This window comes from Leptonychotes weddellii, chromosome 1 (assembly GCF_054177405.1).
Source record: "Leptonychotes weddellii isolate Sample4059 chromosome 1, ASM5417740v2, whole genome shotgun sequence".
Classification (NCBI taxonomy): Eukaryota; Metazoa; Chordata; class Mammalia; order Carnivora; family Phocidae; genus Leptonychotes; species Leptonychotes weddellii.
Window position 1 is genome coordinate 71,913,190 of NC_138369.1, and position 21,441 is coordinate 71,934,630.

The 21,441-nt window shown below is 40.1% G+C and overlaps 1 long non-coding RNA gene across 1 annotated transcript; it reads right to left on the reverse strand.

Annotated features, from left to right (window-relative positions):
• Positions 1-802: 802 nt before the first annotated feature.
• LOC115937125 (uncharacterized) lies at positions 803-19,593 on the reverse strand. Its single transcript, XR_004072443.2, has 3 exons — positions 19,418-19,593; positions 7,530-7,764; positions 803-1,603 (listed from the first exon to the last, which is right to left on the reverse strand). It is a non-coding gene; the product is annotated as an uncharacterized LOC115937125 (long non-coding RNA).
• Positions 19,594-21,441: the final 1,848 nt, after the last annotated feature.

Consider the following 21,441-nt stretch of genomic DNA (forward strand, 5'->3'; position numbering starts at 1 on the left):
TTTCAAAGAAACAAAAGCAGTAGGATGAATAGCTAGATGATAGATAGATGATGATAGATAGATAGATAGATAGATAGATAGATAGATAGATAGATATAGATAGATAGATGATAGATAATAGATTATTTCAAGGAATTGGCTTTACATAACTGTGTTTTGGGCTGGTAGTCAGGCTGGAACTCTCTGGCAGAGCTGATGCTGCAGTCTCGGGCAGAATTTCTTCTTCAGGGAAACCTTACTTTTGCTCTGAAGACCCTTCAACTGAATGGATGAGGACCACTCATCTTATTGAGGAAAATCTCCTTTACTTAAAGTCAACTGATTGTAGCTATTAAGCATATCTACAAAGTACCTTCATAGCAATACCTAATATTTGATTGAATAACTGGGTATGGTAACTTAGCCAAGCTGACATGTAAAACCAACCATCACAGGGCTTAAGCAATGACTTGTAAGAATAAGGATGTGTTAGGGAAGGTTTTAAATGAATGGTTGTGTTGCATTATCTCCATACCTTCACACATTTGCTATAAATAAGTGATGCTTTAGGGATAGCCAGGACAAGAGGCTCGGGTTAGATCTGAGTAAAGAGAAGAGGTTAACCACTGGAGGAGAAATATGAAGGATTTGGAGGATGCAGCAAATTCAAGAAATAAAATAAAGAGTTATTTCAAAGAAAAGATTAGAGCCCAGGAATCTCCATGGAGGATTCCCATGAGTATTCATGGGATGGTTTCAAACCACTTTTATTTAAGCATCCAAGAAAGAGTGACCTCACAATAGTGGAAGATTTGGGGATAGATTTGTCACCCAGATGAGTGAAACTTAAGTTACCTAGAGAAGAATAAACTTGATGAATGAAACAATGCTCCTTCCATCTGTAATATTTGCTTCTTTTGTGTTGATTCCTTTCTTTTTTTTTAAAGATTTTATTTATTTGTTTGACAGAGAGATAGAGAGAGAGCACAAGTAAGCAGAGCATCAGGCAGAGGGAGAGGGAGAAGCAGGCTCCCTGCTGAGCAGGCAGCCCAATGTGGGGCTCGATCCCAGGACCTGGAGATCATGACCTGCGCCAAAGGCAGATGCTTAACCGACTGAGCCACCCAGGTGCCCCATGTGTTGATTCATTTCTTTGGTATATGAATTATTTCTTAAATTTAGGATGTAAAACCAGATATCGCCACATCAACAACTGATCAAAATTAGCATCAATTTTCCTATTAATTTATTAAACTATGCAGACTTGAGTAAGACATGTGGCTTATTAGGAGGAGGAGAAAGAGCTAACATTTGTTGTATGCTTACGACATGCCAAGCCACCTCACTAATTTCCTTACTCTCATTTTCTCCTCAGGAGGGCTCTTTAAGTTAGGTATAATTATCTTGATTTTGCATATAAGGAAGCAGGATTGAAGAGGTTAGAGATAATACCAATGATAAATGGAAGTGTTCAAAATGAACTTAGGTCTGAGTGTAGGGCCTCCAAAGTCCAAATTCTCAACCAATGCGCTGAGGTGCCATTCCAGAGACCGTTGTTTCTGGAAGAGTTCCCACATGTGTTCCTTGGTGTCTTGGCATGCCATCGACCGGACTTCGGGACAACCTGGGAAGATCAGGAGAAGTTGGAGCTGGAGCTGGAACTGGGGTGCTAGGCCAGGAACCCCACATCAGCTAGATCTAGCACCATCTTCATCAAGAACATGTTGCTTTCCAGTCCTCAAAATATATATATATACATATATAAAAGCATCATTTTAGATCATTCACTCCAGGCATCTCTTAGACAACCTAGTGACTGCTTTTCTTAAATTAGCAATTATGATCAAAAGGACTCAATGTGGTTTATGGTTTGGTGACTGAGATTTGCTCACAGTGCAGAGGACTCCCCCATTTAACATGAAGATCGCCTAATAAGTGGGGCCAACTTCAGGTTTAAGTAAGATAAATGTTCTCTGAATAAGTGGCCTGGGGCAAAGTGAACTAATTTTTAGACTGTTTCATCTTAGGCTGCCTATAGAAGTCTAGTCATAAATCAGAGCCTATCCTTACTGGAATTCTTTATAAAGGTAGATATAGGACATAAGCATCAGCTTCCATTATATTAGGTAGTATAATCCAAAAATCAAAACATAAAGGGTCTTCAAGTGTTATCAAATCTATTAAGTCCAAAATAGTTCATTGATGACCAATTTCCACGTGCTTAAATGGTGCAACTGCATCTTAGCTTATGTGAAAATCAATGCAAAGACATGAATCACCAGGGAGTATGCTGGAGCCTTCCAAAGACAATTTGTAATTAGCAAACCATCGATCCAAATAGACAAGACCCCGAAAGCTACAGAGACCAGGCAGGTGAAAAGCCAGAGTCCCTGTCCTTTGCAATTAATCATTACTGCTCTGCTCCCTCCCAGCACCACATAAGGGACTTCCATCCAGAATGTAATGTTGGCATTTCAGTTGATTTTGGGTGATAACTCAACTGTGGCACCAAAGAGAAATATGTATGGTATTAAAGGGAACTCATTACATAACTTGTACATGCTCCATTTTAAGGCCAACCCCATTATCATTAATATTTCCCAGTATCTTTTTTTTCCACCACACCATATTCTGGTCAATATCATATAAATCCAAAGGAAGATTATAATTCATAGAATCACAGAATCTTGGAACGAAAAGAAGAGGTCATTTCATCTAACCACTTCATATACAGAGGTGATGAGGCAACTTGTCTCAAGTACTGAGTGGAAGATACGAGCCTAGAATCATGGTTTTATTCTCATATGGTGTACTTCCCACCACGTCTTATAGACTAATAGCACAAGAGGTTTAACCTGGTGGTCTGAATCTTTTATCTTAAAGTAATTGATCTAACTTTTAATTACACCACTCTCCAAAAAGAGCTATGACCTTCTCTAAGAGAAGGCTCTAGTTAGGTCTGGAAACATGCCATGAACCTGACATGCATTTGTAGTTTGTAGACTAACAAAGAATTCCCATCTTCTTTTTTTTCCATATTCAAACTATTGTATAGATTCCACCTGAGGCCAAACTTTCTACTGTTCACTAATATCCATTTTCCCTCTTGGGAAGTTGTGCTTCATCATCTCTTTGAAGATAGGCAATGTCATGACTACTTCCTGGTCAGTTAGGGGACTTGTTGATTTCAGTCAGAAAGGACATGTGTCACATTTAGGCCAAATCATTTTATTGCTGGTGTGAGACCCTGAACCTTTCCCTTTCCCTGTCTTTCTAATCCAGACCCTATACATCAAAATAGCCTGTCCATCCTCATGGTCCCTGAGTGACTCTAATGAGCAGAGCTGACCAGTATTGGGTATGTAGTGTGAGCCACTGATCTTTTGGGGGCCATTTGCTATGGCAAAATTACCAGTCCTATCCTGACTAATACAATAGTATTTGACCAAATCAAGCTTTTCTTGATTTGTTATGGGATTTGAAACATGTAGACCCACACTCACAATTTAGCTAGACAAAGAAATATGTTGAATGATGCACACTCAGGCAAGATAAGAATCATTACTTTTTTCTTTGTGTATATACCTTGAAAGTGCAATGGAACTCATTTATTCATCTAATATAATATTATTGCATACTTTTGGAAACTAACTTGACTACAGATAATTATTTATCTGGATTATAATTACATATATAACCAGGGTTATTAACATATGATTTTGTGTATAAGTATGATATATATAATATATATATATATATATATATATACTTATATAAGTATAAGTCTTTAAAAATCAGTGTAAGTAGTGTTGAGAGTAAAACTAATTGGGGGAGGGGAAAACTGAGTGTGGAGCCAGCAATTCCACAATAGTTACCTGAGAACACTATGGGGATAATTATTATTGAGTCAGTCAAATATTCCAGCAGCCTGGTCACAGCAGGAATCAATGCATACCTCTGTTTTCAGTATCAAGGGATCATCTCAAAATCATCAACATTTGTGAAGTGTGTAAATGCAAAACGACTTGAGTTTAACCCCTCAGGGGCCTTGATAGGGTTCCCTGGGCACTTTTTTTTTTTTTCAAAATAAAATACAACTTTATTCAGATTAAAGCAACATTGTGATCTTTGTAAGAAAAAATGATCTTTCCTGAGAAGCAGAGGGGGATCTTTTTAAAACTACATTTCATTAGTATAAAATAGAAATACAAATATAGTTACACACTTTGCCTCTCTTTCTCTCTCTCTGTCTCATTCTGTCTCTCACACTCCTGTTCTCCACTCCTTATAAGGTACATCTTGCTCCACCAGACAAATCCTATCATGGGGAAACAACTCCAGGTGCCTAATGGATACGTTTATATCAGATTTCTTCATCTTTGAACCTAATAATCATTGAGCCGTTTTTGAAGCAGTGGGCCAACCAGAGTTCAAAGACCAGTGGTCAGAAATTCCAGAGGTTCCAGGACACTTCTGGGCAGAGCAGAAACTTCCCAGAAAACTAACTGAAGCCTCTAGCATGTAGAGCAGCGCACTGCAGCATGTGGTCCCCGGATCTGCAGCATGAGCACCTGTGAGTTGGTAGGAAATTCAAAGGCTCAGGCCCCATTCCAGACCTACTAACTCAGAATTCTTAGAGAAGGGCCCAGGGCTATGTGTTTTAACAATTTCTCCAACCAAAGTTTGAGAATAATTTGTGTAGAGTTTCTAGTCAGCCTCCATGCGTTTCTGTGCATTTCTACTTTCATCTGGAACTCAGATAGCCGGCATCTTTAGGACCAGCAGATATTTGAGTGTACATTATTCAGCTCTTCTGAAGCCTCTGTCCAATTAGAACCTATTGATGGTAGTACTGATAGTGGCTTCTGTTTTGTAGGTTGAGGAAATGCCAGGCAATTGCCTTTTCTTAGATAATTCCAAGATTAACAGGCTCACGTTGCTCAGATTAGCAGCACTTCCCACCCCGCAGCCAGCTAGAGAGGGAACACGCTGTCCTCTCTGCGGGCCAAGGGGCTCGCTTCCCAGCCATCAGTTTGGGCAGGAGAGATGCTGATCAACATAAGTCACTGCCTGTTCCCAGATTGTCACCATTACCCAACCAGTGAGACATTCCATCCTGGTGCTCAAGCAATGCTCTGCTGGTTTGCCTGGCTCGAGCTGTGGATGGGCAACTGCATCACCAGTTGCAAAGGACATTCTGTTCAAAAGGGAGCAGGCAGACAGGGAAAATCCTTCCCACCTGATTTCAGAAGGAAATGTCAGTGCAGTAAAGCAGTCATTCACAGAGAGCAGGAGTGAGATGAGCAAGAACCTTCTTATACATCCCTTGAAAATCCAGCTGGACTTGGAAGTACTTAATGTGTTTCCCAGGAGAGGTCGCCATGGGGACACCTGTCCTCCTGGGGAGAAGGAGAGTGGTGGGAGAAGCTACCTTCATTTCATCTTACTCCATTTTACACTGCCTGAATTTTTGTTTTGTACAATTTGGAGCTAGCGTCAGTGTGCATAAGTTGCAGGAAGCCTTCAAAAGGAAACAGGTAAATGTAATGAATAGCTGCCCTCAGTAGCAAAAACACCTTCCACAGTGGCGATGGATTCCACTCCAAAATCTGCCACAGGCAGTGATAGCAATACAGGTGACCATAGGTTCTCCCTCTCTTAAAGAAAATAACATGAAGACATTTTTACATGATAGTTGTTTGAAAAGAATGTTGCTCGTTTTAAAGCCTCTGGCCATAAGATAAAATAGAATCCAAGTGTTCAAGTATGCAAACGTGACCCTCCTAAAATACCCAGTTTTGCCCAGTTCTGTTAAAATGGCTTAATTCTGTCCAATCCCATCAGATGAGATTCAGAATGGTTGTACTAGAAACAATAGCAAAAAATGTTTTGCTACAAAAGTAGCAATGGCAAAAGTCTGGTTCCCTCTCCAGCCTCTCAAAAAAAATTATCCAGGCTGCCCATTATAACACCTGCTGCTCACAATGAAAGCCCAAGCCAAACAACTCATGCCCTTCCATCCAAATATCCAATCTACCCGCAGAGAATTCAAGCTGTCCAGCCACACACCAGCTGCTTGCTTAGTCACTGCAGAATGCTCAACTTCCACTCTCTCATCTCTCCTCATGTTTGTTCTCTCGGTTTCCCTCCCCTCCGCCTCTTCCATGAAAAAAGAGTTGTTAACACAGTCTAAGAATCCCCCCAAGAACCCTTGAACCAAGACTTGGGGTGCTTTGAGCAAGGAACATAGAATTTTGACCTTCCTTTTCACCCTCCCCTTCTACTTCTAGTATGATTCTAAACTGACCATTTATAAAATATAAGGGAGAACCAGCAGGTTCTACCCAGTGCTTAGGGACAACCGTGATTCTTTGATTGGACAACTCATGGAATGGGATGAGCTGTGGTCCAACCTCACTAATCTACCTTTATCCTATTTCCCAATTACAAGATGAAGGAATGGCTTTGATGATCTCAAAAAACGCATTAGGAAGTTCCATTGTCTTTTTTGCCATTTGGCTTTCTCAGTGCTTAAGTCACAGAAATAGTTTTCTGCTCTGCCTTGTCTTGAGTCATGACTTGTCCTACCTTATAGATGTATTTTAAAAATAACACAGATAAACCTTAAAAAAACCAATTGTATTTTCTCATGAAAGTGTATTTTTATTTCAGAGGCTCTTTGACTTTGTTGGTGATTGATTATTGGACAGTGTGGTTCTTAACATTTTAATTTTAAATGCATTCTCTTTGTGCAATGACACACACTGGTCTGGCAAACCCAGATGCTTATAGTGCCCTCAGCATTGATCTTTATTGATATAGAATCTTTATGATTCTGTGTTATAAATAATCACTCCTAGCTAATCATGTTTGCCTGCCAACATGGTGGCTTTCTGATAGCTCTCATAATGCACCATGAGACTTCCATGTCTGTACCCTTATCTGGGAAAGCTCAACCAAAGGGAGCTGAAATGCAGTGCTAACTTTACTGGCCAAGCCAGGTAGCCCAGTGGAAGGACATCCCTTAAAATTCAACTCTTCAGAGCAGGGGGTCTTTTTGCAGTTGATACAGAGATTCTGTATGTGCTGGCAGAGGCCCCTGGACCTGAAACATCCTTATTCTAGCCTTTAGCAAGTCCGGTTCTTTTCCACCTTTCAGATCTCACCCCTCAGAGAAGCTCTCACTGACCATAGTATTTAAACCCCTTCCTCATTCCAAGCACACACTCTTTCCGTGATACTCTCTGTCATCCACTATGTAATTCTTAGCAGCAAAACAAAGCAATGATAAGTTTGTGGCAGATTTTATTACTGACCAGTTTTTTTTACCCTTCCCTGTATCCAGGGACTTCTCTGTGTAACTTTCCAGTCTCTTCCCATCTGGCCCTTGTTATTCCCCTTAACCAATAGAATGAGGCAGACATATATTCACAAATGCACATTTCAAGTCTCTGTTTGCATTAGTTTAATAGCATCCCATTGGCCAAATCAAATTACATGGCCAATCCAAAAGTCAACAGGAAGGGAGGTGGAAGGAAATGCAAAAATACCTGGCAAAAGATGTAGTCAGGGAGGCGTAAGCAACAGGTGCCAATAACTCAGTATACTGCATTGGGCAATTTCCACCGATTGCGTGTGGTCTCCTGGAACACCGTGTTGAGAAGGATTCCGAAGTTTCAAGGGAGCTCATTTCAGTTTCAACTGGACTTACTGAAAGGTGGGCCATGATTAAAATTTGCCATGCTTCTCACAGTCTCCCATATATCTGATGACATAAGCAAAAAGCTGTAGAGAAAGTTAGAATCAGATTAGGGGAATCAAGAAAGCAAATATTTGTCAACGATCCCAGAGCTTAAGAAACATCACTGGTCAGTAGCTCTGTCTAGTGTACTATACCACTTATTTGTTTTCCTTTTCACTGTTCTAAAGTCTGTGTTTGGGAGACCACTGGCTATATTTGCTATAGTGAGATGCTTATGTTTCCCTCTCTTAAGAACTGAGAATACGGGCGCCTGGGTGGCTCAGTTGGTTAAGCGGCTGCCTTCGGCTCAGGTCATGATCCCGGGGTCCTGGGATCGAGTCCCGCATCGGGCTCCCTGCTCTGCGGGGAGCCTGCTTCTCCCTCTCCCCCTCCCCCTGCTTGTGTTCCCTCTCTCGCTGTGTCTCTCTCTGTCAAATAAATAAATAAAATCTTTAAAAAAAAAAAAAAGAACTGAGAATGCTAAGGAGAATAGAAAGGTGGCAGATCAGTGTGGGGCAGGGGGGGTGGGGGATGCAAATGTTGGGCTAAAAGGAGCTTAATTTTTTGCAAGGCTAACTCTGGAATTGGTTTCAAAAAGTCCATTGTTTTTCTCCTATAACTTGGGTTCATCAAAAGATTTCTCCTGTGTGGGCTCCTTATTAAAGTTTGTTGATAATTTGCTTAAAAGCCTAAGAAAATGGCTGGCAAAGAAGTTTTGGCTTATAGCTTTATTTCTATCACACCACTATTTGAACACCCACACGAAATCTATTGTCTACTCCCCAAATTGTCTAAACCTTCAAGTACCATCAAGTTGTTTGTTTTTATTTAATGTCTGTCTCTAATAAAAATTCTGCATAATTGGAAATGCTGAGCTTCTGGTCTGGAGGAGCTACAGATTCCCTACTCACTGTAGTGGCTTTTGTATATGCTGAGGAGAGCAGCCTTTCCATATTTTTGTTTCCCGAGAAAGACAATGTATTTGACCAACTACAGATGGTCTCCGACTTAAGATGTTTCAACTTGAGACTTTCTGACTTTACAGTGGTGTAAAAGTGATACAAATTCCATAGAAACTGTACTTTGAATTTTGAACTGTGATCTTCTCCCTGGCTGGTGATATGCAGTACAATCTTCTCTCCTGATGTTGGGCAGTGGCCCCAGCCGCAACTCCCAGTGAGCCACGCCATCATGAAAGTAAACAACTGATACACTTCCAACCATTCTGTTCTCATTCTACCATTCTGTTTTTCACTCTCAGTACAGTATTCAATCAATTACCTGAGGTATTTAACACTTTATTATCAAGTAGGCTTTGTGTTAGATGATTTCCCCCAACTGTAGGCCAATGTAAGTGTTCTGAGCATGTTTAAGGTAGGCTAAACTAAATTCTGATATTCGGTAGATAAGGTGTATTAAATGTGTTTCAACGTATGATATTTTCAATGTACTCACTCATAATGGGATTATCTGGACATAACCCCATTGTAAGTTGAGGAAGACCTGTATAGTGATTATAGTTGCCATTATAGAGGAAAAGAGCAGAAGGAAAATTAAATCAAGAACAGCCCTGAAGCATAGAGTTCAGAAACCATTGACATAGTAAAGGGATGACTTCATCTCCTTTCTCCTGCACACCTATACTCCTCATTTCAGTGAATATTGTCACAGTCTGCCCAGTTTCCCTAGACACAACACAAGAGTCATTCTTAATGTTCCTTCTTCCTCAAATTTCAGGTCCAAGTAGCCTCCAAGTCAAGCCAATTCCATTTTCTCAAGAGGTTTCAGATCTGTCATGTGTCTCTCTCTGTCCATTCCCACCCTCTGAGTTGAGATCATCCCACCTTTCATCCACGTTATTGCCTAGTCTCCTAACTGGTCTCCCGGTTCCCAGTCATGCTCACCCAACTGTAATCCATTTCCAAACAGCCAAAGTGATTTTCTTTTTTTCTGTTTTTTGTTTGTTTTTTGTTTTGTTTTGTTTAGAGAAGAAGAGAGATGGGTGGGGAGGAGGGACAGAGGGAGAGAGAGAGAATCTTAAGCAGGCTTCACACCCAGCATGGAGCCCAATGTGGGGCTCGATCTTACAACCTTGAGATCATGACTTGAACCAAAATCAAGAGTTGGATACTTAACCCACTGAGCCACCCAGGTGCCCCCAGCAAAAGTGATTTTTCTAAGGAACAGTTCTGATCAAGATGCTTGCCTGAATGTTTCAACCTTGCCACCATTCTTAAAAAAAATGAAATTCTATAACTTGGCTCCCAAGATTACCTACCATGTCTCTTTTCTGGCCACTATCTCTACATGATTCAGAAAAATTTTTGGTTCTCTGAACCCACTGTGCTCTTTCCAGGATTTTGCTTAGATTATTCCCTCACCCTGAAATACTTGTCACTCACCATCACCTGGCTAATTCCTATCAAGTCATGGTGCAGGCTTCCCTGTATCCCTAATGCCCTAAGATGGGTTGGGTGACTCTGTTACATGCTTTCTTGAAGCTTCTCCTGTGGAGCTCTGGCCACACTAGATTGATAATTGCAGTCTATCTGATATGAGGGCCCTATTGTCCTATAAGCTCCAGGATGGCAGTGTCTGTGCCTGGCTTGTTTATGATTGTATTTAGCCATCTAGCAAATTGTTTAGCACATATTAGACATTCAATAAATACTTTTGATTTGAATAGAATAAATATGGAATGTCGGAGGTCCATATCAACTTACCTTGTGTCTTAAGAACTTGTCCGTAAACTGTTATTTCAACAAAGTGATAGAGCCAAAACTCTAGTACTAGGATGCCTGGACTTGAATCCCATTTATGCCATTTACTAGCGTGTGACTTTGGGCAAGTTATCCTAAACCTCCAATTCCTCATCTTCAAATAGGAATAATAATACTTACCTAAGGTAACAACCTAGGGTTGTTATACATTAGGCATCCTTATACATTGTTATAGGTTGTTATACATTAGGCACCCAGTACAATGTCTAGCTTAATGGGTGCTAAATAAATAATAGTCTTGTTACTATCAGAAATAGGATCGCCAGTGGAATTGAATACGGATAGTACAAAAAGTGTTGGGATTTAAGAGGGAGAAGGAAAGAAACTTGGGAAGCTGGATGGAATAGGAGAACACTGGAGTAACAGTGTTGGTGTAGCTTTTAATCTTGTACTAAGCTTTAATATACAACTAAGGTTCCATTTGAGTTTACTCCGTGTCCCCCTCAGGTTCAAATATGCATGTGTATTTCTGGGAAGGCCTACCAACTTCAGGTTGGACTCTTTTTGACAAAAGTGCAATTCACACAGCTTAAGCACTGAAATGAATTTATTGTTTCATGTAACTACAGTAGAGAAATAACAGTGGCTTCAAGCAGAGCTTGAGCCCATGGCTCTAAAATGTCACCAAGGGCCCAGTTATTTTCATATCTAATTCCAAAAATGACTGCCAGAGGCTCTCCATGGTACTTGGATGTGCCTTCATGTTCAGCAGAAAAGAGGAAGTCTTTATCTGAGCATTCAAGCCAAAGCCCTCACTGTTTCATTCTCATGGTTCCAGGAAATGGCGCATGACTCCAGCAGTCCCAGTGAAAGCTGATACTGGGACATTTGTGTGTCCTTTAATCAATTCACTGTGATTAGGGAGACAGGATATACCATTTGCTTAAACTAATCTGAACCCTCTAGTGAAACTGGAATTAGGGTTAATCTCCTTAAACTACGAGGCTGAAAATAAGGGAGAAAAGTTTTTTTCCAAAGACCTTAGAAGTAGTATTATCATTAAAGAGAGGGAATGGATGCTTGCCAGCAAATAATGGTGCTTGAAGGACCTTGGAAAAGACCTTGTCTTCAATGATGATAGAAATCAGGCTCTAGAGCTTCATCCCAGGACCACACACTGTAGAAGGCAAGGGTGGAGAGCAAGGAGGATATCATTTTGCAGGAGGGGTAGAGGCTCTCCCTTAAGGGATGTTACAATAACCATACCAAAGAAAATCAAGGATCTAAAAGGTCATCCAAATTGCCCTAAAAAGATGAGCTCAAATCCAAAAATTCTGACTTAAAAATAACATGGCCCTGTAGAGTTGCATAAATTGAGGACCCACTTGAAATAACCAAACTTCACAGCCTTTAGAAAACGTTTAAAACAATAAATCCCAAAGTAAATTGATAGGTTCATGTAAGCAATGTACATATAATAGATACAACTACACATAGTATCTTCCAACTGATTGCATCCATGGGATCAAAGACAATAGTGGGATCTCATGAATCCGTAAGCCTCAAAGCTGTTTTTCCATTTAAATGTGTAACTTTTTTTTTTTGTAGTGTATGAACTTCTTATATTTATTTTTAGGCACTCTGCACTGAGCTGCTTGCATCATGTCAATGTTTGCTGTGCTAACTTTACATCTAAAGGTTACTCAACACACTGAGATCTGAAAAAAACACTCATATTTTTACCTCGAAGAAACTGTACTTGGATTCTGCTATATGTTCTAATGGTGTTAAATGTCAAAAAATACTGGAAATACAAGTATTGGGAAATGGGCTGCAACTGCTGTCCTAGATGTCTTGTACAGCTAAAGGGTACGAAGATGCCAGGCGCTGCAGCTCAGGGTCGGCGGTCTGGCAGATTTTGAAGAGGAATCCAAATTGGAAGATAGGAAAATAAGTTAGTGATCGTTTATCAGTGCCTGCAATTCAGTTGGTACTAGTCCTACGCAAAAGAGGCAGGGGCAACTGAGTGAAGACCTGAACAAACAAAGTAACAAAATTTTGAATAGTAACACTGGCTCTTGGTTGAGTGTACCAAGCACTAATTTAATGCTCATGGCAACCCTGGGAAGTGGGGATATTATCTCACTTCTGGCAATGGGACAGGTGCAGTTACTGGCTGCAAGGTAACATGTGCCATTCTCAGAGATGGCACAAGTCAACTCTTACTGGCTTTCTGTTGAGGGAACTTTCAATTCTAACTCGTGGATCAGCGATGAGACCTTCTGTGTCTGTCACTGGTGAAAGAAATCCCCTTAGTCCTCTCTGCATTTCTTCCAATGCTTCAAAGCTTTGGCAAGATCCTGTTGTAACTGCTTTTTCAGTAATGCCACCAATTGCTCATAAGTCGGGAGAAAGACAAACCCACTCCTCTCTGCCTTATTTAAAGACTTTGAGAAAGCAATGGTGAGTTGGGGAACACCCACAGCTAGAAACATTTCAATCAACGCTTCATACACACACACACACACACACTCACATACACACGGGGGTTGCATACTATATCAAGGAAGGAGAGGAAGCAAGTTTGAAAATGAACTTTCAAATTCCTTCTTTATTTAGAAATCATACTGACTTGCTTTTTATGTTTCTACTTAAGATTAGGAGATGCTAGATGTAGTTCAATGTTTGGAAAGAGAAAAGAATAAAATGCTGTTTGTTTTTAATGAGACAGTAGATGTCATTAGTATATTATAATTAAAACACATTGTTACATTACAATTACCTTACGATTTAATAATAATGTAATCAGATAAATATTATCACAGAAAAAGCCGTATTTTGAATCTGGATGGCCAACTTATGACCCTATACAGGCATGAGACTTAGTGTCTGGGTGTGTTTTCCAATTTACAGTCACAAAGTTACCAGGCAATCATCTAGATTGGGGTCTGCAAACTATGGCTCACAGGCCAAATCCAGCTGGCTGTCAGCTTTTATCCTTTGATTATAACACAACCACATTCATTTGTTAGCATACCGTGTATGGATGCTTTCAGGCGACCGTGGCAGAATTGGGTAGTTGTGACAATGACTTGTATGGTCTACAAAGTGAAAACTATTTATTATCAGGCCCTTTACAGAAAAAGTTGCCAGCTTCTGACCTAGATTATGTGACAGTGTTTAATTTTCCTTTTTTATCTTCACGGGCATGCCTCGCCATAATTAGGCTGGCATATCATAATACAAAAAATGATAAAAACCATCCTATATCCATTATTTTGCTACCTTTGAAATAATCTATGAGCAGGAATACTCTGTTTCCCTTTACCCAGACCTGCTGGAGACTTGATTTAATTTAACTGACATTTGAACACCTACTGTGTTCCCAAAATAGAGATTCTTACTCTGAGATGTTAACACTGCTCATGAAGAAGGACCGAAGTGATATCTATGATTGGGGAACAAGACACGATGGAAACTCTTCCCCACTCTTTGAAAATCCAGAACTATCGGATGAGCTGATAAATAAATGTTTTCTCTCCTTTGCTACCCAGATTGATTAGGAGCAAAAACGCAGAGTATCATTTGCCATCAGTGATGATACCCAACGTGCCCTTCCAGTGCCACTGCTAAGTTTTTTTAATATTTGAATAGTACATTGTTACCTTACAACAATACCAAATAATTTTAACTCCCTTCTCGCAAAGACTCCAATTATAACCCAATTCCTCTCAGATTAAATACACTTTGATAGCAATTCCCTTATACCAAAAAATATAGCCCAAGATAATGGGCTGTGAGTATAGTTTCAATGCTAATAAGAGGCAGTTTAACAGCCTCGAGAAGTTCATTCTGACTACATTTTCATTGCAGTGATAAACAGCATATAATGCCCCTCAATTATAGCTTTAATGTAAAAAAATGAAGTTATAGGACAATTTATCCCAACTAAATTGTAATTTCATTTCTGAGATATTGCCCTTTTAATAAATAAAAACTCCACTTACCCATTCCATTGTTCTCAGGTTGGGTTTTGACAGTGAGATTGACTACGGGAAAAAAAGAATTACCGATGAAATCAGTGCCACCACTATAAGTCAAGTAGTGAGAGTTTGTTCAAGCCACCAAGCTTGAAACACTTCTCTCCCCTTTTCTCTCAGAGAGCATTAGAAAATAAAATGTTATTGATGACTGCAACTTTAAGTGGAATCATGGATTCCAGCTGACTATGAGCAATGAAGCAAAGGAATGTGTGAGGGAAGTCCTTGAGTCATATGCTGAAGTTCATTTTTTTTGGACTTTATTGGAGTATACATACATTCAGAAGAGTGCACCTCTTACAAGTGTACAGCCCTATGAATGTTCACCAACAGACAAAGGAAGCCGTCAAGCAGATCAAGTAGCAGAACATTAGCAGTACCCCAAAAGCCAATGATGACCTCTCCTCAAGGATAACCATTCTCTAGACTTCTGACCATGTCCATTAACTTTGCTAGTTTGTACTTTATATAAAGGAAATCAAACTTTTGTGACCGGCTTCAATGACTCCACATTATGTGGGCAACAGCCATCCATATTGTATATGTGTGTGTTTCATTCTATAGGATGTGTCTCAATGTTGTTTTCATGGATGAACTTTTTTAATAATTTTAATGATTATGCATTTATTTATTTCTAGTAATGCAAAAACACAACAAGAACACCAAACCTATGATTTCGAGGAAGCTTAGAACAAAACGAACTTTAAGAAGATGGTTGCAATCCTGTACATGAAATGTTCATAGCAACTTTATGGGTAAGCTCAAAATACTAAAAATAACTTGTTTTAGTCAACTCAGGCTAATCAACTACATTACCTCATCTGAAGCCGAGATGTCACATCCAAATGCCATCGTGTTGGGGGTTAGGACTTCAGCATACGAATTTGGGGAGGACATGAACATGCAGTTCAAAGCACAACTCAAATGCCCCTAGATAAGCAAATGGCTGGACCAACTCTCTCATATCCATACAGTGGGGTACAAATTAGTAATAAAAAGCAATGAAGATTGATATATGCAACAACCTGGATGGACTTAAAAGGACGTGGTGCTTAGGAAGAAATGTTAATCATAAAAGGTTACATATTGTATGATTCCAGTGATATAACATTCTCACAATGACAAAACTATAGACACGAACAGATTAGTGGATGCCAGGGGGTGAGGATGAGGGAGAGGGCAGTGGTGAGCTGGGAGTGGGTACAAATACAAAAAGTATCCACTGTCTATCTAAACTTCAAATTTAACTGAGTGCCCTTTATTTTAGCAAGAAATTTTGTCCCCATATTCTAATCCTCATACACATCTGTGTTAATTGCTTTTCTGAACACAGCTCTCGCTTCTCTGGGTCACTGGAACCCTTTCCATAGTGCCCTTTGGAACTCACTGTTGTACATCACCAAAATCTCCAACATCCTCCATCTCTTCTCATTTATCGTGTTTTTCAAACTGAGCCCCGATTCTCTCCTGGGGACACCATTTCCCCTGTACCCTTTTCTTTCCCACCCCTTGTATACCACCAGGCTGGTTGGGAGATGGGAGCCCTCATTTAATCCTCTGACCACATCAAACCCTTCTGCCTCCCACTCTCCAGCTTGAATCCCTTGTCATCAGATTACACTACAGACCACCCTTTCTTACTCTAAGCATGTATGGGCTAATGGGTCATCTTCTCTCATTCTTTGAAGGATTTAGTTTCTAGCACAGTGTCATTTACTGCAAAGCCACTTCTATCACAATCCTTAGTTATTTCAATATCTGTGCAGGTGAGAATTTCAAAATCCTGTTTTCTCATTTCTTTAAACTCTTCTCCACACTATTTCATCCATCCCCTCTTGAAGTCCTGGTGCCTTAGACCTCTTAGTTACCAAAATGTGTAACCTCTTCTTAATTCACCCCTCTCTGCTCACCATCTTCAGGCTTTCCAGCTGACATCCTCTACTACTCCAGCTCAACATGGGCCTATACAACCCATCGATCCCCGACCTTTGAAACTGCCTCTTAGCTCTTTACACCCCCACTTCATTTCTTATCCAGGGACAATTCTAAAGCCATTTGTTAGAATCGCTTCTTTGCATATGCCCTTGTCTCCTTTATGCTCTCTTTCTGGCACACTCACTTGAAAAAATGCGGCTCTAGCCAAATCCCACTCTCCCTGTATGCCCACCCGCACCCATGAAACTAAATGAAGCTGGAAACAAACACAGGACTGCTCACTTGCCTCCCTTTGATTTCCTGTTCACTCTCCACAAGAGAGTCCTTAGAGTGGCTGGACAATCATACTACCTGTCCCCAGTCCATTCACCTTCCTGCTTTCCCAGGTGACTGTTTTGTACTTTCCACTCTCTCCTCAAATACCTGACAGGTCCTCCTTTGTTCTCACTCTCATTTTACAGAGGAAGTAGAGGCGATCAGATGAGAAGCTCTACACGTTCTCACACCCACGCCCACCACCTACTTGCATCTGTGTCATCTAACTCTGCCTTCTCGCCTGTCACCGAATGAGTGTCCCCTCTGCCAGGAAAGGCCAATCCCTTCCCTTTTGTACTTGATCCTATCTGCTTTCGTCTACTTGAGAACATTACTCTAGCAATTTCCTCTCTTTCTCCTACAGCAACGACTCCTGTCCCAAATGTTTCTCATCATCTCATAAATATCGAAAGAAAAAAAAAAACCCATCTCTTAATCCACTTCTCACTCCAGCCAGCACCTTCTTTCTCCCCTTCTCTTTACAGCACATCAAGTATCTATACTCATAATCCCTAATTGTTCTCCTCACATTATCTTTGAACTCCTCTGGCCAGGTTTTACTCTCATCACTTGATGGAAACAAAGCTCTTGTCAGGGTCAAGAAGGACCTTCTCAATGCAATGGTCAAATGTCAATCTTTATTTTACTTATCTGTCAACAAAACTTGTTACATTTGATCTCTCACTACTTCTGAAAGCATTTCCTTCCCTCTGTGGCCACTTGGTTTTCTTTCTACATTACTAGCTACTTATTCTCCATCTCCTTTGGTAGGTCTTCCTCATCTATCCAACCTCAGAATCCTGGAGTGCCTCAAAGTTGAGCCTTTGGAACCCTTTTCTCATTGCCTGAGGAATCTCATCTGACTAGGTTCTGATAACAAATTTCTGTGTCCAGCCAGACTTCTCCACTGAAGTCTCAACTCATTCTTTCTGAGAACCTTCTCAGATTTTCACATGACTACCTAATAACCATCTCAAATTTAGCATGTCAAAACTTTGCTCCTGATCAGACTGCCACTCCCCCTCCAAAAATCTGTACCTCCCACAGTCTTTTGTTTGCTAAGGCACACAATCTTGGAGTCATACTCGATCCGTCTCCTTTTCCTTACCATATTTCTTCTCAATCAGCATATCTTATTGACTCTACTTTCAGAATATACCTATAATCCAGTCACTTCTTATTTTTTACTGCTACCAATCTCATCTCACTTACTGCAATGGTTTCCTAATGAGTCTTCCCACATCCATTGCTTTCCCCTACATTCTGTTCTCAATCAAGCAACTGTAGTGATACCATTAAAAGGTATCCTTGGGGGCACCTGGGTGGCTCAGTCAGCTAAACATCTGCCTTCGGCTTAGATCATAATCTCAGGGTCCTGGGATTGAGCCCCTGCGTCGGGCGGGGGGGGGTCCCTGCTCAGTGGGGAGTCTGCATCTACCTCTCCCTCTGCCCCTCTCTCTCTCAAATAAATAAAATCTTTATAAATAAATAAATAAATACATACATACATAAAAAAAGGTATCCTTGTGCATATCGATCATCATTTCAAAACCATCCGATGCTTCCAGTCTCACTCAAAGAAAACACTGAAGTCCTCACAATGGCCTAAAAACACTATAAAATCTGCCTTCCCCATTACCTCACTGACCTCATCGCCTATGAATTCCTCACCACCACCACCACCAGCTCCCTCCACTCCATCCACTTTGGCCTCCGCTTGCAGTTCTTCTAACATGCCAGCCCCAGTCGTGCCTCAGGGCTCTTGGATTAGCAGTATCTTCTGCCTGAACTTTTCTTCCCTTGGATATCCACCAACTCCCTTACCTACTGTAGATCTTTTCTCAAATGTCTCCTCGGTGAAGCCTTCTCTGACTACCTTATTTCAATGGAAAGTGAGTCCTGCCATACTTTCTACCCTCCTTACCTGGGTGCTTTAGTTTTCTACCTAGCACTTATCACTTATTACCATTTAATATGCCATGCATTTAACTCGTTTATTTTGTTTACTATTTTTATTCCCTGTCTAGAAAGGCAGGATTATTTTCTGTTCCTCCATTCGGCTATCCACTGCTGAATCTCCAGATAATATTGTTGCCAATCGATATCTATGTTATTGTATTCTTTGGAAAGTAGGAAGACAAGAGTTTCCAGAGCCCCCTGGCAGTTAGACTGGAGTCTTATGACTGATTTATGGTCAGTGGAATGTGGGCAAAAGAGCTGTAAGGCACTTCTAGGCTTGATCCATAAAACCCTGTATGAGTGATGCTCTTTTCACTTCTTGTTCAGCAAACTTGGAGGCCATTTGTTATAGAAGGTAGCACCTTCGGGAGAAGGAGCCTGGGTCTTAGGAAGACTGGCGTTGGACTGTGACACAGCAGGAAGTAAATCCTTGAATTAAGGAACTGATATTTTAGAATCATTTAAGGAATTAACATAACTCTGAATGATACAGCACTTAATAAATATTTGTGACTATTCTGAATAAATAAAAAATTATATTATTTTTAATCAAACTCTCCCTAAAAGACATAACACTGTGTTCTCTAACATAGTCAACAAAATATAATGAGCACAAGTTAATCATTAGTATCAAATATTGTTCTATGCCATACAACCAGACCTACAAAGACTTTTGCAATGTACACTGCTGTGTGCCCTTTATACTTTTCAAAAACCATTCCACTTACCATGATTACTTTTTTTTGATGTTCCTTGTTTTGCTCACTATTGCATTGACTTCTTGGGGGCTTCATTGTTGGTTCTCATATCTATTCTTAGATGTGAGAATCCCTACTTCTTCTCATTTTTGTTTTTTCCTTCTCGTTTTCCCCTCACTTTTTGTTGTATAGTCTTTGCTTTTCAGCTGATAATGGCGAGGCTTGAATGTTTTAGCTGTCACCACTGAATAAGAGCATTTTCTGGTTTGTAAACCATCTATCATACAATATATTCTTTGTGGACTCTTGGCTTGTCTCCACTCTTGTCATGAATACTCACATACTCACAATAAAAAGCCTTTTCAAATTCTTTTGAAACTTGAGTCCATCAGATATATAATCACCAAATAAAGGTAATAGAACGATACAAACAAATTTTGGGTAAAGCTTTTTTTCCCACATTTTCTGTGAATTTACTTTATCTAATATCCTTGTTTATAAGAATTACTTTTCTTTTTTCATATTTCCAAATATACTGATGGACTAAAACAATCTTTTGAAGACTAGAAGAAATGTTATCCCTTGTGGTAACACTTAAGATTATTTTCAAACACAACCTTTTTAAAACAATTTTAATCTAATCAAAGTGTAGTTATAGCCTGGAATTAAATATGCAAGAAGTGGGTTTCTTAATGGTTTATTTCAATGGGATGTGAAGTTAGAATTGTTAAGAAATGCAGAATGCTAATTAACTAGAGTTAAAAGCTGGGGATGAGATAAAATACCCTGACATGATCTCTTGATCAACCTTTCTTATTAAAAGTTCACAGGGTCCAGTTGACCTGGATGATACAGAGCTGTGAGGTCATGGGCATTTAGACGTCTGGGGGTTGTCCCATTTAGTTATTCCACCAACCAGCAGGGGGAGACACAGAATGCTCCTTGTAACCCAAGATAGAACTCCCTGTACCCTGAGCCCTCAGTCCTTTTGAGTCCGTAACAGGTAGAACAAGTTAGTCCAGTCTGACAAAGCTCACCCCTTAGTGTTTTCGTTTGCTTGAATTACAGTTGATTTTGCATTCAAGTGACTCACTAGAAGGAGGGATTTGTTTGTATTTGTTGGTTTTGCAGATACTAGATTATATCAGTTTTTTAATATAAGTAAATTTGGCCTATGGCTCCAAAACATGGATGAATCTGATTGAAATTCAGCTATTTAAAAAAAAAATTAAACTTCACTCTGTCTCCTAATCAGTACCTCTAAAACTCTTAACCCAACATTCAACTATAAAGGAGCTAACAAAAGCAACACTATTAAAGCTAATGGCAATCTATATTAAAATTTTAAAATGTCTCGACAGGTTAGAAGGTTTTGTGTCTGATCTTCCAGGAACCAGACAATTTTGATTTTATCTATCTATCTATCTATCAGTTCAGTTCAACACATACCTGGGCTAGGAAGACCAACCAAAGGAGATATATGCCAGCTCCTAAGTTAAGTACTTGGGATAAAAGAAGGTCATGGCACTTGCCCTTTGGATAGATAGACATTTAACAAATAATTACTGGACAGTGTGACCCATGCAACACAAGAGGTGTGAATGAGGTGCATCAGAGGAAGCAGCAATTCTTCTGAAGTAAGGCACTGAGGTGGGCTTCATAAAGAGAAATAATGCTTGAGCATAACTAAGAGGAAAGAGAATGGATTGGGATTAAAAAAAGGAATAGAATGTGAAAAGTTACAAAATAGAACATCCGTTTGAGCAAGTCTCCTTTGTTTGTGTTGCTGGAAGATGATGTGGGGGTGGGGCATACAAGTAAAGCTGAGGAGGAAGGCACAGGACAGAGGGTGAAGAATCCTGGACTAAAGCCCGGGAACAGGCTACAGAGGGAATCAGGAGTACAGGGCTCTCAAAATTAGATAGTTATTCAGGCTCTGCCAATCTGATGACAAGAGTGTCAGTCATCAAGGAGACTGAGAGAATATGAAAATGTAAATGAGAACCCAGCACCTTGAAGGACAAAAATCCATGTCTTGGTCTTTCAGGAAGATT